Consider the following 14,895-nt stretch of genomic DNA (forward strand, 5'->3'; position numbering starts at 1 on the left):
GTCAGAGGCCAGGAAATTTGCCCATTTGCACATGTAGGGGGAGGATGATTAACAGCACAGGCCTTCTGACTCCCAGTGGGGTTTTCTTTCCTCCACATTAAACTGTTTTGGGGCAGCATGGTATTAGTAGAAAGAGTGGTAGATTTGGATTAAGAGGACATGGTTACAAATCCTCCCCTAATGCTTAATAGATCAATCAACAAGCACTTTTTAAAATGACTACTATATGCCAGGGGCATTGGACTAAGTGTTAGGGGAAAAATACAAACGTTAAGCAGCTCCTTGCCTGGGGGAACTGACACCATACTGGGAAATTCAACATGTATAGTGGCTAGTGGCAGAGTGGATAGACCAGAATTCAAATCTGGCCTCAGACACTTACTAGCCGTGTGACCCTGGGAAAGTCACTAAACCCTGTTTGCCTTAGTTCCTTATCTGTAAAATGAGCTGGAGAAGGAAATGGCAGACCACTTTGCCAAGAAAACTTCAAAAAAACCTCACAGAGTCAGACATGACTGAACACTACCAAACAACAATAATAACATACATAACTATATATAAAAGATTTATACAAAATGAATACTGTGTTGTTTTTTTCTGGGTCTGGGAAACATTTATTCTGATCACCATAAGCACTCAAACCTCAGTAAAATAAGAATTATGCATGAGAGAGACAGGAATTGCAGTTGTTTCTATGGTCTAACACACTAAAAACCCTAACAAGGTAATGACTTGATGAATGAAAAATGAATCCCTATTTCCCAATGTGCTCACTTAGCATCCTGCTCCTGCTCTCTTTTGGGACAACATAATCTGACTGATAGAGTTGTGCTCTGGGTTCCATATAGCAATTCCCTTGCTGGGACAGTCTCTGCCAATGAATCCTGCTCCTCCCACCTCCATCCCTAACCTCACTCCACAATTCTGAAGCTATAAGCAATGGAAGTCAACTCTGGCCCTCCCTCCTCCCTGAGACACACTGTGCGTGGAGATAGTGGTGTGGGAAAGCAGGAATGTTTTCCCTTGGGCACTGCCGTGCTGAAGCAGTGCTTGGCCATAGATCCAAAGAACAAAGGGAATTGTTGGAATCATGCTAACACGCATGTGAGGCTTTATCAGGGCTAGAGGAAAAGGGGTCTGTCATCCTGCTGAGACCAGCTCCAACCTCTCACAAATCACTTTGGGAAGAGACTGAGGCTGGTGAAAAATGAATTCCCCAGCAAGGGAGGAGGCTGAGACAGCTTTGAGGTCCAGCCCTTGGGGAAACTGCCATTAAAGAGGAAGGAGGCAGAAAGTGAGTGACAGAGAAATTATAAGGGGAAAATTTTCCAAAGATTCAGAAGAAGAAAATTCAGTTGAAAACTTTGATCACAAGAAAATATGCTTACAAGGAAAATATAAATAAAAGATAGGAATATGCCCCCCCCTCCAAAGGAGTCTAAAGATCTCTGAATAAATATTGAAAGACAAATGAGGAGGCAGAGGTCCACATGAATTCTCAAGAGATCATGGAACAACAGCAGCATGTTCCTGAATGGTTCAAGAGAGAAAAAGGAATCTTGAAATAATTTATGGCCTACATAGCTGAAATAAATGACAAGATAGAAAAATTTGAATCCATGGTAGCAAACCTCATCAAAGACGTTTGCTCCGTATGCAAATACAGAGAAATGAAGGACACATTGGAAGTAGAGAAGCAAAAAGAAAACACGGTTTCTATAAAGAAAGATACATTGATCTTGGAGAGGGGATGCATATAGACAACTTAAGGATTGTTAAGTCTTCTAGGAGAACTTGACAAGTCAAGTTCTATGAACATTATATGTTCTATGAACATTATAATGCAAGAAATAACATAGGAAAAGTGCCCAAAACTTTCAAACCCAGAAAACAAAATGACAATTTAAAGAATCTGCAGATTTCCTTTAGGGAAAAAAAAAACCCTAACTCTTCACTGTAAACTCAAAGATACATAGTGATTAAATTTAACAATTCCAATTGCAAACTAATTCTATAAGCCAGAAGGAGGAAAACTTTCAAACATGAAGGAAAAGCAATTGAAACAACACAAGAAGTCTGTACTAAACAGAAACCAGAAAAAGGAGTGGAATGTGTTCCAAAGAGCTCAAGACACAGTCTAATTATCATATATCTTGCAACCTGAACCTAATCATCAATGAAAATAGATGGACATTCAAAAAAACAAGCAGCTGAAGCAGTCCTACAAAGACATTCAGATGAAAGTAGATTATTTCAATACAGACAACAGAAATATAAGAGAGGTAAACAAATACAGCAATAAAGGAAAGCACAAATAATGAAGTAAATTACCTAAGAGAAACAGGGGGGAAAACCCCAAGAAAAGAAAGGCATTTATACAGCTTAAAATAACAACAACAACAACAATAGCACCAAAAATAAAGAGACCGTTAAGAGATTTCTTTTCTAAGGCACTCAAGGAGACTTGGTTGAAAGTGGAACTAAAATAGAAAAATTAGTGGTGGGTGAATAGATTCAAACCACCATGGTTTAAACCTCATAATACCCTGACTACAGTAATAACAACAATAATAACAATGTCACAATTACATAGCGCTAACTATGTGCCAGGCACTATGCTAAGTACTTTATAATTATTATTTTACTTGATCTTCACATTAACCCTGTGAGGTAGGTACTAATATTGTCCTCATTATTACAGATGAGAAAATTGAGGCATTTCCCAGGGTCACACAGCTAGTGTCCCAAGTCTTCATGATTATAGGTCAGACACTCTATCCATTTCACTACCTCACTGCCTCTACGAAGAGAAATAAACCTCTGCAGTCTCTCAGGAAGAAGAGAGCCTATAAGAGAATAGGTGAGGTAGAAAAGGGAAGATTAAAACAGGGAGACATTTTGAATTAGTGGTGGGAGAGGGTCCCATTGAAGAACTTTCCCTTAAAGGGAAAGGGAGATATTCTATAATGGGAGATGAAGAATTTATAATGAATATAATCTGCAGAGATTTAATGCTTAGTGAGATGGCAACTTCCTGATCAACTGCTCTGCCTCTACGGATATCATCTTACTGCAGAAGAAAAGGAATCAGAGCTTCTGGGGGCAAATGGCATCCAGAAGGGTGGGAGGGCATGGATCTAGAGAAGATAATTCATAGCAAATGTGAAAAAAAATGATCATGTGGAGGACAGGAGGTAGTAATGAGCTGTACAATCCAGAACACAGAATAATTTCTAACATGAGGCAACACTTCCCTCCTACAACAGGATTTTTTTTGTAGGAAATAACATCTCAAGAGTGAGACTCAAAAGCAAAAAAGGGGCAAGACTTATGAAGAAATAACAGAAACTATTTAGAAGAGGAAACTCTTGTTGGTACCTTTAATTCCATAAGGAATACAGAAAGTAATGAAGGAATAAGTATCAGAGCTGTGAATCAAAGAATACAAGTCTAGAACAGGCAGAAGGAAGAAATATAATGAAGAGAATGAGGGAGAGAAACCCTTTATAGAAAAAAGTGAAGAAAATGGGGGAAAAAACTAACAAGAATAGTTGAAGGGAAGGAAAGGGAGGAGATTTTATTTGACTAACAGAGAAGAAAAAGAAAGGAAGAATTAGATAAATAAATAAAAGGATGAAAGCAAAAACAATTTATCAGAAAAGTGAAAATTAGGAAAAGGAATGAGAAATGAGAAATGGTGGAGGTGAAACATGTGGTTAAGAAAAAGAGAGCTAGTGGAAATAAGGTTTCCTTAAAATAGATTAAACAAAAATATTTGAAGAGACAAAGTACTACCTTTAAAGAAGATGAGTAAAAAAATCCTAATTCAGGGGAAAAAAACAATATTGGAGATAAATGGAAGAAAAAAGTTAAAGCAACCTAACTCATAACATTAAATGTGAATGGGTTAAACAATACAAAAAATGAAAAAGAGTGAGAGATTATATAAGAAAACAGAACCCTACAAAATGTTGCTTATAAGAAATGTACCTACACAGCAAAAAGAAATATAGAATAAAAAAAAATGACTAGAAAAAAATTTACTATTCATCAGATGAATACAAAACAGCAGTAGCTGCAATCATGTTATTAGGCAAAACAAACAAAAAGCCCTCATAATTTGAAGAGATATAAACAAGAAAACTATATTATAATAAAATAAACCATACACAATAAAACAATATTATCTTAAACATATACTCTAAATGCCTTAATACCTAAATTCACAAAGGAAAAATTAACTGAATCACAAGAAGACAGACAGAAATGCAATACTGATAGGAGATTTTAATGTTTCAGTTTTGGAGAAACCAAACAGAAAATTTCTGAGATGTGAGTAAAACAGTTCTCTTAGGAAAACATGTGCCTAAAAACATTAACAAAACTAAAAGGAGATTAATGAACTGAATAAATTATTTAGAAAACAAGCAAATAAACATGTCTAAAATAAGCCCAAAAGGGAGCATCTCTCTCAAGGGGAGATCCTCTAAAAATTAGAGGGTAAACATAAGCTAGAGACCAAAAAGACTGTAGAAATTATAACAAAAGTAAAAGCTATTTCTTTGAAAATATTAACAAAATGGATAAACCTGTAGTCAACCTGGCTAAAAAGAAGAAAGTAGAAAATCAAATTTATAAGATAACAAATGAACAAAGTGAAATCATAACACAACATAAAAATTAAAAAAAAAATCAGGACCTAATACGAGTAACAAAACTGAAACCCAAAAGAAATAGAGGAATAACTTCAAAAACATAATACACCCAAACTAACAAAAGAAATGGAGAGTTTGAATAATCCAATATTGGAGAAAAGAATAAGACTAGATGTAAAGGTACTACCAAAGGCCTAGGGTAGGGACCTAGAGGGAGGGGAGAAACTAATACTAATCAGTTCACAGCAGAACTGTTCTATGAAATTTGTAAAGAACAAAGAGTTCCAATAATACACAAATTATTTTTTTTTAACTGAGAAAGGAATCTTACCAGACTCCTTTTATCAGGCAAATGTAGTCCTAATACCTAAATTAGAGAAGGATAAAGCAATGAATAACTATAGACCAACATCAATGAATATCAATTCCAAAATTTAAAAAAAAATTCATCAAAGAAACTAAAATAATACATCCAAAGAAAACATTATGATTAAGTTGAATTTATACCAGGGATTACAGGAAAGATTCAATGTTAGAAAAAAATCAACACAATCATATTTTTAAATATTTCAACCCAGATCATTATCTCAATACATATGGGGGGGGTCTTTGAGAAAGTACAATAGTCATTTATGCTAAAAAAAAAAACACCCCAAAAAGTATCAGCATAATGGGTCCTTTTCTTTAATATCATAAAATGTTTCTATATAAAACCAAAACAAAGCAACTTATACAGTGAGGATACATCAGAACTTTCCAAATAAATACAGGAGTAAAGCAAATATTCTCAATCTGCCCAAAATTGTCTGATAATATAGTTTGAGATCTGGTATTGCTAGGCCACCTTCTTTTGTATTTTTTTTCCATTAATTTCCTTGATTTTCTTGACCTTTTGTTCTTCCAGATGAATTTTTTGGTTATTTTTTTCTAGCTCTATAAAATAATTTTTGGTAGTTTGATTGGAATGGCACTGAATAAGTTAACCAGTTTAGGCAGAATTGTCATTTTTATTATATTGGTTCAGGCTACCCATGAACAGTTGATATTTTTTCAATTGTTTAGATGTGACTTTATTTGTGTGAAGTGTTTTATAGTTGGGTTCATATAGTTCCTGGGTTTGTCTTGGTGGGTAGACTCCTAAGTATTTTATATTGTTTATAGTTATTTTAAATGGAATTTCTCTTTCCATGTCTTGCTGTTGGACTTTATTGGTCATATAAAGAGATGTTGATGATTTATTTGGATTTATTTTATATTCCGTGACTTTGCTAAAGTTGTTAAGTATTTCAAATAATTTCTTAGTTGATGCTCTAAGATTCTCTAAGTGTACCATCATATCATCTGCAAAGAATGATAGTTTCATTTCATCATTGCCTATTCTAATTCCTTCGATTTCTTTTTCTTCTCTTATTGCTATAGTTACCATTTCTAGTATTATATTGAATAATAGTGGTGATAATGGACATCCTTGCTTCACACCTGATCTTATTGGGAAGGCTTCTAGCTTCTTTCCATTACAGATAATGCCTGCTGATGGTTTCAGATAGATACTGCTTATCATTTTAAGGAAAACTCCCTTAATTCCTTAGCCCTCTAGTGTTTTTAATAGGAATGGGTGCTGTATTTTGTAAAAAGTTTTTTCAGCATCTACTGAGACAATTGTATGATTTCTTTTGATTCTGTTATTGATATGGTCAATTGTGTTGAAAATTTTCCTAATATTAAACCAATCCTGAAATCCTAGTGTGAATCCCACCTGATGATAATGTATATAATCCTTCTGATATATTGCGATAATCACCTTACTGGCATTTTTTCAAAAATATTTTTTTTGCATTGATATTCATTAGGGAGATTGGTCTGTAATTTTCTTTCTCTGTTTTAGTTCTTCCTGGTTTAGGTAGCAGCACCATATTTGTATCATAAAAAGAGTATGGTGAAACTCTCTCTTCTCCCATTTTTCCAAATAGATTAAATAGTATTGGAATTAATTATTTTTAAAATGTTTGGTAGAATTCACTTGTGAACCCATCTGGTCCTGAGGATTTTTTTTTTCATAAGGAGTTCATTGATGGTTTGTTCAATTTATTTTTCTAAGATGGGGTTATTTAGGCATTCTATTTCCTAATCTGTTAGTCTAGTTTTGCTCATATTGTCATATTTATTGGCAAATAATTGGGAAAATATTTTCTAATGATTATGTAATTTCTTCTTCATTGGTGATGATTTTACTCTTTTAATTTTTGATACTGTATATTTGGCTTTCTTCTTTCTTTTTAAATCAAATTAAACCAGCTCCTAAATTTATTTGGTAGCTCATTTTTTTTTTAACTTTCAATCTTATTAACCTCATGTTTGATTTTCAGGGTTTCCTATCTGGTGCTCAGTTGGGAATTTTTAATTAGCTCCTTTTCTAGGATTTTTTTTTAGTTCTATGCTCAATTCATTGATCTGTTCTTTTTTCCATTTTGTTGATGTAAGAATTTGGAGAAATACATTTTCCCATAAGTACTGCTTTGGCTGCATCCTGTAAATTTTGGTATATTGTCTCATTGTTGTCATTCTCTTTAATGAAAATATTGGTTATTTCTATGATTTGTTCTTTGACCCATTTATTCTTTAGGATTAGATTATTTAGTTTCCAATTAATTTTTCATCTTTATTTCCACTGCCCTTTGTTGAACATAATTTTTATTGCATTATGATCCAAAAAGAATGCATTTAATATTTCTGCCTTTCCACATTTGATTTTGAGGTTTTTATTCCTTATTACATAAATTTCTGTGTAGGTGCCATGTTCTACTGAGAAAAAGGTATATTCCTTTACATACTCATTCTGTTTTCTCTAAAGGTCTGTCATATCTAACTTTTACAATACAATTGTATTTACAATACAATTAACTTCCTTAGTTTCTTTCTTGTTTACTTTTGGATGGATTTATAGAGTTCTGAGAGGGGGCAGTTGAGGTCCCCCAGTATACAGTTTTGCTGTCTATTTCTTTCTGTAACTCACTTAACTTCTTTAAGAATTCGGATGCTAGGGGCAGTTAGAAGGTGCAGTGGATAGAGCATTGGCTCTGGAGTCAGGAGCAGCTGAATTCAAATCCAGCCCCACACACTTGATATTTACTAGCTAGCTGTGTGACTCAGGGCAAGTCACTTAACCCTAACTGCCTCACCAAAAACAATAAAATTAAATAAAATAATTTGGATGCTATACCACTTAGTGCATATATGTTTAGTATTGATATTTCTTCATTTTCTATTGCAACTTTTAGGCAGATGATGTTTCCTTCCTTATCTCTTTAATTAGGTCTATTTTTACTTTGGCTTTGTCAGAGATCAGGATTACTACCCCACTTTTTTTTTTTTACCTTTCAATTGAAACAGAATAGATTAGGTACACAAGACACAGTAGTCAATGACCATAGTAATCTAGTGTTTGATAAAGCCAAAGACCCCAGCTTTTGGGATAAGAACTCACTATTTGACAAAACTGCTGGGAAAACTGGAAAACAATAGGACACAAACTAGGTATAGACCAACCTCTCACACTGTGTATCAAGAAAAGGTCAAAATGGATGCATGATTTAGACATTAAGGGTGACATCATAAGCAAATTAGAAGAGCAAGGAATAGTGTATCAGATCTATGGGAAGCAGAAGAATTCATGATGAAACAAGACATAGAAAGCATTACAAAATGTAAAATAGATAATTTTGATTATATTAAATTAAAAAGCTTCTGTACAAACAAAACCAAATGCAACCAAGATTAGAAGGTTGACAGAGAGCTGGGAAACAATCTTTACAGCATGCAATTCTGATAAAGTCCTCATTTCTCAAATATGCAGAGAACTGAGTCAAATTTATAAGAACACAAACAATTCTCCAATTAATAAATGGTCAAAGGATATGAACAGACAGTTTTTAGATGAAGAGGTCAAAACTATCTATAGACATCCAAAGTGCTCTAAATCACTTTTGGCTAGAGAAATGCAAATTAAAACAACCCTGAGATACCACTTCACATATATTAGATTGGCTAATATTACAGAAAAAGGAAAATGACAAATGTTGGAGAGGATATGAGAAAATTGGGACACTGATGCATTGTTGGTGAAGCTGTGAACTGATCCATTCTGAAAAGGAGCTTGGAACTATGCCCAAAGGACTATAAAACTGAGCATACCCTTTGGTCCAGTAATACCACTACTAGGTCTGTATCCTAAAGAGATCATCAAAATAGGAGAATGATCTACATGTACAAAAATATTTAAAGCAGCCCTTTTTGTGGTGGCAAAATATTAGAAATTGAGTGGAGGCCCGTCAACTGGGAAATGACTGAACAAACTGTGCTATATGAACGTAATGGAATACTATTGTGCTGTAAGAAATGCTGAACAGGCAGATTTCAGAAAAAGCTAGAAAGACTAGTAGTACAAACTAATGCAAAATGAAATGGACAGAACCAGGAAACAATGTACACAGTATCAGCAACATTGTATGAAGATCAACTATGAATGATCCAGCTCTTCTTAGCAACACAGTGATCCGATAAGACAAGTACAAATGACTCAGGCAGGAAAATGCTATCCCCATCCAGATAAAGAACTGATGGACTCTGAATGTACATCAAAGCAAATATTTTTCACTTACTCTATTCTTTCTCATGTTTTTTTTCTTTTGATCTGTTTCTTCTTTCACAACTGTGACTAATATGGAAATATTTTTACATGATAGCACATGTATAAATTATATTAAATTGCCTTCCATTTTCAGAATAGCAGAGGGGAGGGAGAGAAAAAAAAAACTTTGGCGCTCTAAATCCTGTAAAAATTAATGCTAAAAATTTTCTTGACATGTAACTGGGGAAAAATAAAATTCTATTAAACTTTTCTTTAAAAGCACCCAAAATAATTGTATAGATTCAATTACAAAGTCATCTTTAAAGAAACAAATAAGTTAAACAGATGGAGGAATATTCTATGCTCATGGTTGTAGTATGCCAGTATAATAAAATGACAATATGAATATAAGACTTGGCTTAAAGGAGCATTTGAATAAGATACTTCTCACTGTTTGAGATTGATTGCTTGGTGCTCTGTGCTCGCATGAGGGGTGAAGTTAATGATATCTGGAAAGAAGAGAGATCTTTTGAATCCTAGCTTTGAGAAAGAAGACGCATGATTGCAAACCCTCTTCAGGTCTCTGAAGGAAGAGAAAGATTGTGCTTCAAAGTCCATTTGCATGGGATTTTCCTTATTGGTACAGATTGATAACTGCATGCTCCACACCTGTGAGAGTGGTAGAGTTGATGAGAATTTGTGAGAATGGAGATTCTGGCCTTCTGGTTCTGAGCTTCGAGAGAGAAGAAAGCTGGCTACAGATTTTCTTCAGGTTCCTGAAAGGAGACTGGAAGAAATAACAACAACAACAACTGACTATATGTATGTATATATGCATATATTGCTGAAATATGATCTATAAATGATGTGCTCACTGTTCTGGCATTTTACATTTATTTGCAATATCTCCATGCCCTAATATAATGTCAGATTATTTAAAAGTCCCGTGAGGTGCTGAGAAATATGTATATAATTTAGGAGCCCATTTATAAGACACTATCACTCCTTTAACTCTAGTTTCTTCAGCAATTTATTCAATTCTATATTTTCCTTTTTATTTTTCCTGCATCCTCTCCTTAAAGTACAAATCACAACCTGGAGAAGAGTGGGAGGAGGAGACTATAGAGATATCTATTCATATCTCCTTTCCATCCCCATCTAGACAGATCTGTATAAACAAACATATTATACATGGACAACAACATGCACACCACACTTACCCCCACGTATACATGTATGTATATGTAACATATTGAGTACCAATGCAGTTTTAAACTATTAAAGTCAAAAACTGCACCATGGTTTTTGGGACAGCCTATCTATTCTATTTATCTTTCTTTCTATGTCTCTCTGTCTACTTAACCAAGAGTCATTCCCCAATCTATAAGCCAAGAGGCATGAACAAACAGTACTCAAAAGAAGAACTATAAACTATTAATAACCTCATGAAAGAATGTTCCAGATCATTGATAATAAGAGAAATGCAAATCAAAGTAATCCTGAAATTTTACCTCACACCCTGAAAATTGACAAAGGTATTAAAAGATTTCAATAGGCAATGTTGAAGGGTTAGGGGAAAGATAGTGCACTATCAATGGAACTATGAATTAGGATAATCATTTTGGAAAACTATTTGGAGTTACGCTACAAAGCAACTGAAATGTCTATGCCCTTTGACTCAGACATTTCACTAGACACATTCTCCCAGGGTATCATTGATAAAAAGAAAGTCCCCATATATACCAAAAATATCTATGACAGAACTTTTTGTAGTAGCAAAGGACTGGAAACAAAGTAAATCTTCATTGATTGGGAAGTGGATAAATAAATTAGGATACACAAATATAATGGAATATTAGTGTGCTGTAAGAGTCAACAAATATGATGAATATAGAAAAGTATGAAAATATTTGTATAATCTGATTCAGAGTGAAGTAAGCAGAGCAAAGAAAACACACACACCTACAGAGTGAGTACAACAATGTAAAAAGGAAGAAGAGCTACAAAACAATCAAAAGATGTTGCAAAATTACAAAAACCAAGCAGCTCCAAAGAAGAAATGTGTGAAATATTCCCATCCTACTCCTTTTCAGAGGCAGGAGATCCATGAGCAGAGTGTGCTGCATATATTTTCAGACTTTTTCAATGTCTTGATCAGTTTGGTTGATTTTTAATCTTCTTTTTCTTTTTCTAAAATTAAAAAAAGCATACGTAGGATGGCTTTCTAGGAGGGAGAGGGGATGAAACTACAGAAAATATCATGTTAAAAAGCCAAGATGAATAAAAAAAATTTTAATTTAAATACAAATGTAGAGTAGTTTTGTCAGAAAAGGAACTAGCAATTGAGGGGATCATAGAAGGCTTCGTGGCACTAATACTTCTAAGAGGTGGGAATGAGGAGGGAGGACTTTCCAGGACACACAGGAGGATGACCAGTGCAAAAGCATGGAGGGTTGTGTCTGAGAAAAAGCAAGAAGACCAGTTTGGCAGGATCATTGAAAAAATGAAGGAGAGTGATCCATTATAAAGAGAGACAGGTGACAGCCAGACTAGGAAAGACTTTAAATAACAGAAGATCAAAGGCCCATCAATTTAGATCTAGAAGGGACCTCCTCTGGCCCAATTTCTTCACTTCATAATTGGAGAGTCAGGACGAGAGTGATTCGTCTACTGCCACACAGCTAGTCAACGTGCAAAGCAGGATTTAAACCCAACTCTAGTTCTAGTGATTTACCCACCGTGCCGTATTGCCTCTTTGGTATCGGCACCTAGTAAATAAGCAATAAAATATCCTTTGCAACTTGATTTGATCCCTGTTCAAAGTGGATAACTCAACACAAGCATAGTCGGTTAGCTTTACACTAAGAAACTATCTGCTCCATGGCCACAACCTGAATCCCTAATTCAGGATAGTCATCTGGCAAAAGGGTGCCACTGGCCAAAATGGGGTCTGGATAAAAAAAATGAGGATGGCTTGGTATAATAAGTTCATGTATTAGGAAAAAAGCTTTCTGTGCTAGTCATGCTGATAACAAATCATCTGCCTAGAGCCAATATATCATGGAGTTTCTTCCAGAATCATGTAATTCTCAGTTCCTTGTGGTCACTTATATTTTACATTATCATAATATCACAGATTCTCAGTTAGAAGAGACATTAGCTAGAGTGCTTGACACATAGAAAACATTCAACAAATTCCTGTTGATTAGTTATTGATAGAAATGTTCTTGGATAACTTATATTCCAGAGTGTGCAGTAGCTCCTGCTTATTTCACACAAAAGAAAATGGAATTTAGAGCTTTTCTAAAGGCAACAAATAAACCACTCTCTCATTTCCTAACAGGGTGACTGAACCTTCTAACAAGAGATCCAGGAAACTACATCACCCAAATGCTTTTAATCTTTTTCTTGGACCAAGTTTAGACTAGGGCCATAAACTCTGAATAACTCCTAATCCACCAAGGTATACAGAAACACCTGCTTCTGAGAACCGCTGGAGAAGCAGTGCATAGTATAAGGCACACGTCACTGACGACAGAGGCCAAGAAACGAACTCCAGATAAATCCTGATTAAACTTAAGAAGGTCTTTGGATTTCAGCATAAATGTTTCTGGTCTTGATACACATAAAGGGTATATTTTGCAAGAAAAAAAGCAGCAACAAATGGAAGATTTTGAAGACTAAAACTGATTAGATTTAACAGCAAGAAAGTGGTGATTTGTGTCTAAAACAAATTTGGCAGTCCCTCCTTTCCACTTAAAAGGTATCTGAGCACTCCCTTAGCAAAGCTGGAAAAAACACAGCAGTAGTTCTATAAATACTTCCCCACGTTGCAGTCAAGCTTTTGTGAAACATAAGTGAGAGCTTTTTTTCTGAGAAACAGTTTCTAACAACCTTTAACTCAGGCTTTGCTGGACTCAGCAAAAATTTCCTTAATAATGTTTGCAAAACAGTAATATTTCCATGGAAACCAAAGCATGGCTTTATAACTTCCCCAGCACATCCTGTAGGGTTCTCTTGAAGTTTCCACACAAGATATTGACACGGAATGAGCTTGCAATATGTTTATTCTCATGATGAATAGGAAAAAATGTAGAAGGAAAAAACAGCATGATAGAAAAACAAACGTAGAAGCAACATAAAATGGAGGTAGGAGGGCAAAGAGAGAACTTAGAGAATGCAGCAGTTCTCAGCAATTTTGCCTCAGGTTTGTTGTAAATATAAATTACTTAAGGGTTATTAGGTCTGCTTTATTTTTGCTTCTGTATCCCCAGCACCCAGCACAGTGCCTGGCACATAGTAGGAGCTTGATAAACGTTTGTTGAATTGAATTGATTTGGATGTGGAGATAAAAGGATATAACACAGACATTATGTTTTGTGAAACTTAAAGAGTTGTATTAACACCAGCTATTTTTGTTGTTATAATTATTAGGCACCTGAGAACAAAGGAAAAAATTGTTGAACCTAAGAGGTGACAACTAGAGAGATGATGTGGGGAGTGGAACAGACGTATTAATCCTATAGTGATCATCATACACTAGAAATGGCAGTTTGTTAATTTGAGGAAGTAAAAATTTAAATGGTTTATGATTCTTCCCTACACAGATAAATTCTAGAAATTTGCTGTTTATCCTGGCATCAATGTTCAGATAAAACAAGAGCTTGGATTTTATGCCCTTTAGTTCTTCTGCATATATCAAGTTTGTCAAGTGAGACTATCTAAATTCATCTTGGTTGGTTTATCTGAAAGCTAGCATCTGGAAGAACAGAAAGAACATTAAACCCATGGTTCCACACATGGATGGTGAGGTACTGGCTATTGGAGATCCTGGGTTTTTTTTTATGTTAATTGTCAAGCCAAAATTAGTCCAAGTGGCAAAGAATTGATCCATACTTTGTTGCAATTCAGCTTGAGAGGCTGCATTGAGTGTACAATCATCTGTGCACAAAAAAAAAAATCATCCACCAATTCTCCCTGTACTCTAGTCTTGGCCTGTAGCCTTTTCAAGGTGGTAGCACACCTTGATGCCTTGTTTGTTGCTCAGTTTTTGTTTTTTGGTGAGGCAATTGAGGTTAAGTGACTTGCCCAGGGTCACACAGCTAGTAAGTGTCAAGCGTCTGAGGTCACATTTGAATTCAGGTCCTCCTGACTCCAAGGCTGGAGCTCTATCCGCTGTGCCACCTAGCTGCCCCTCCTTGATGCCTTTTGATGGTATCTGACAACATTGCTTAAAATATCATGCTAAGAAGCATGGGAGCAAGCACACAGCCTTGCTTCCCTCCATTGATGACTGGGAAAGCACAAGACCATCATCCTTTATCTAGAGCCTGGGAGAGCATGCTGTCATGGAATTAACATGCCATACTGATGCACTTCTCTGGGCAAACAAATTCTGACCTGATTTTCCATAAGCCCTCATGACTGACAGTATCAAAGGCCTTGGTCAGAACTATAAACATTGTGTTCAGACCTCTGTTCTGCTCCTGGAATGTCTCCTGGGGTTGTCAGCAGCAAACACTGTATCAGCTGTTTCTCCAACCCCATTCTGAAGCCATGCTGGCTGTCAGGTAGAGGACCATCTTCCAGGTGAAGGATTAGTCTATTAAAGAG

The sequence above is a fragment of the Phascolarctos cinereus genome, unplaced genomic scaffold (assembly GCF_003287225.1).
Source record: "Phascolarctos cinereus isolate Bilbo 61053 unplaced genomic scaffold, phaCin_HiC Scaffold_2;HRSCAF=192, whole genome shotgun sequence".
Lineage (NCBI taxonomy): Eukaryota > Metazoa > Chordata > Mammalia > Diprotodontia > Phascolarctidae > Phascolarctos > Phascolarctos cinereus.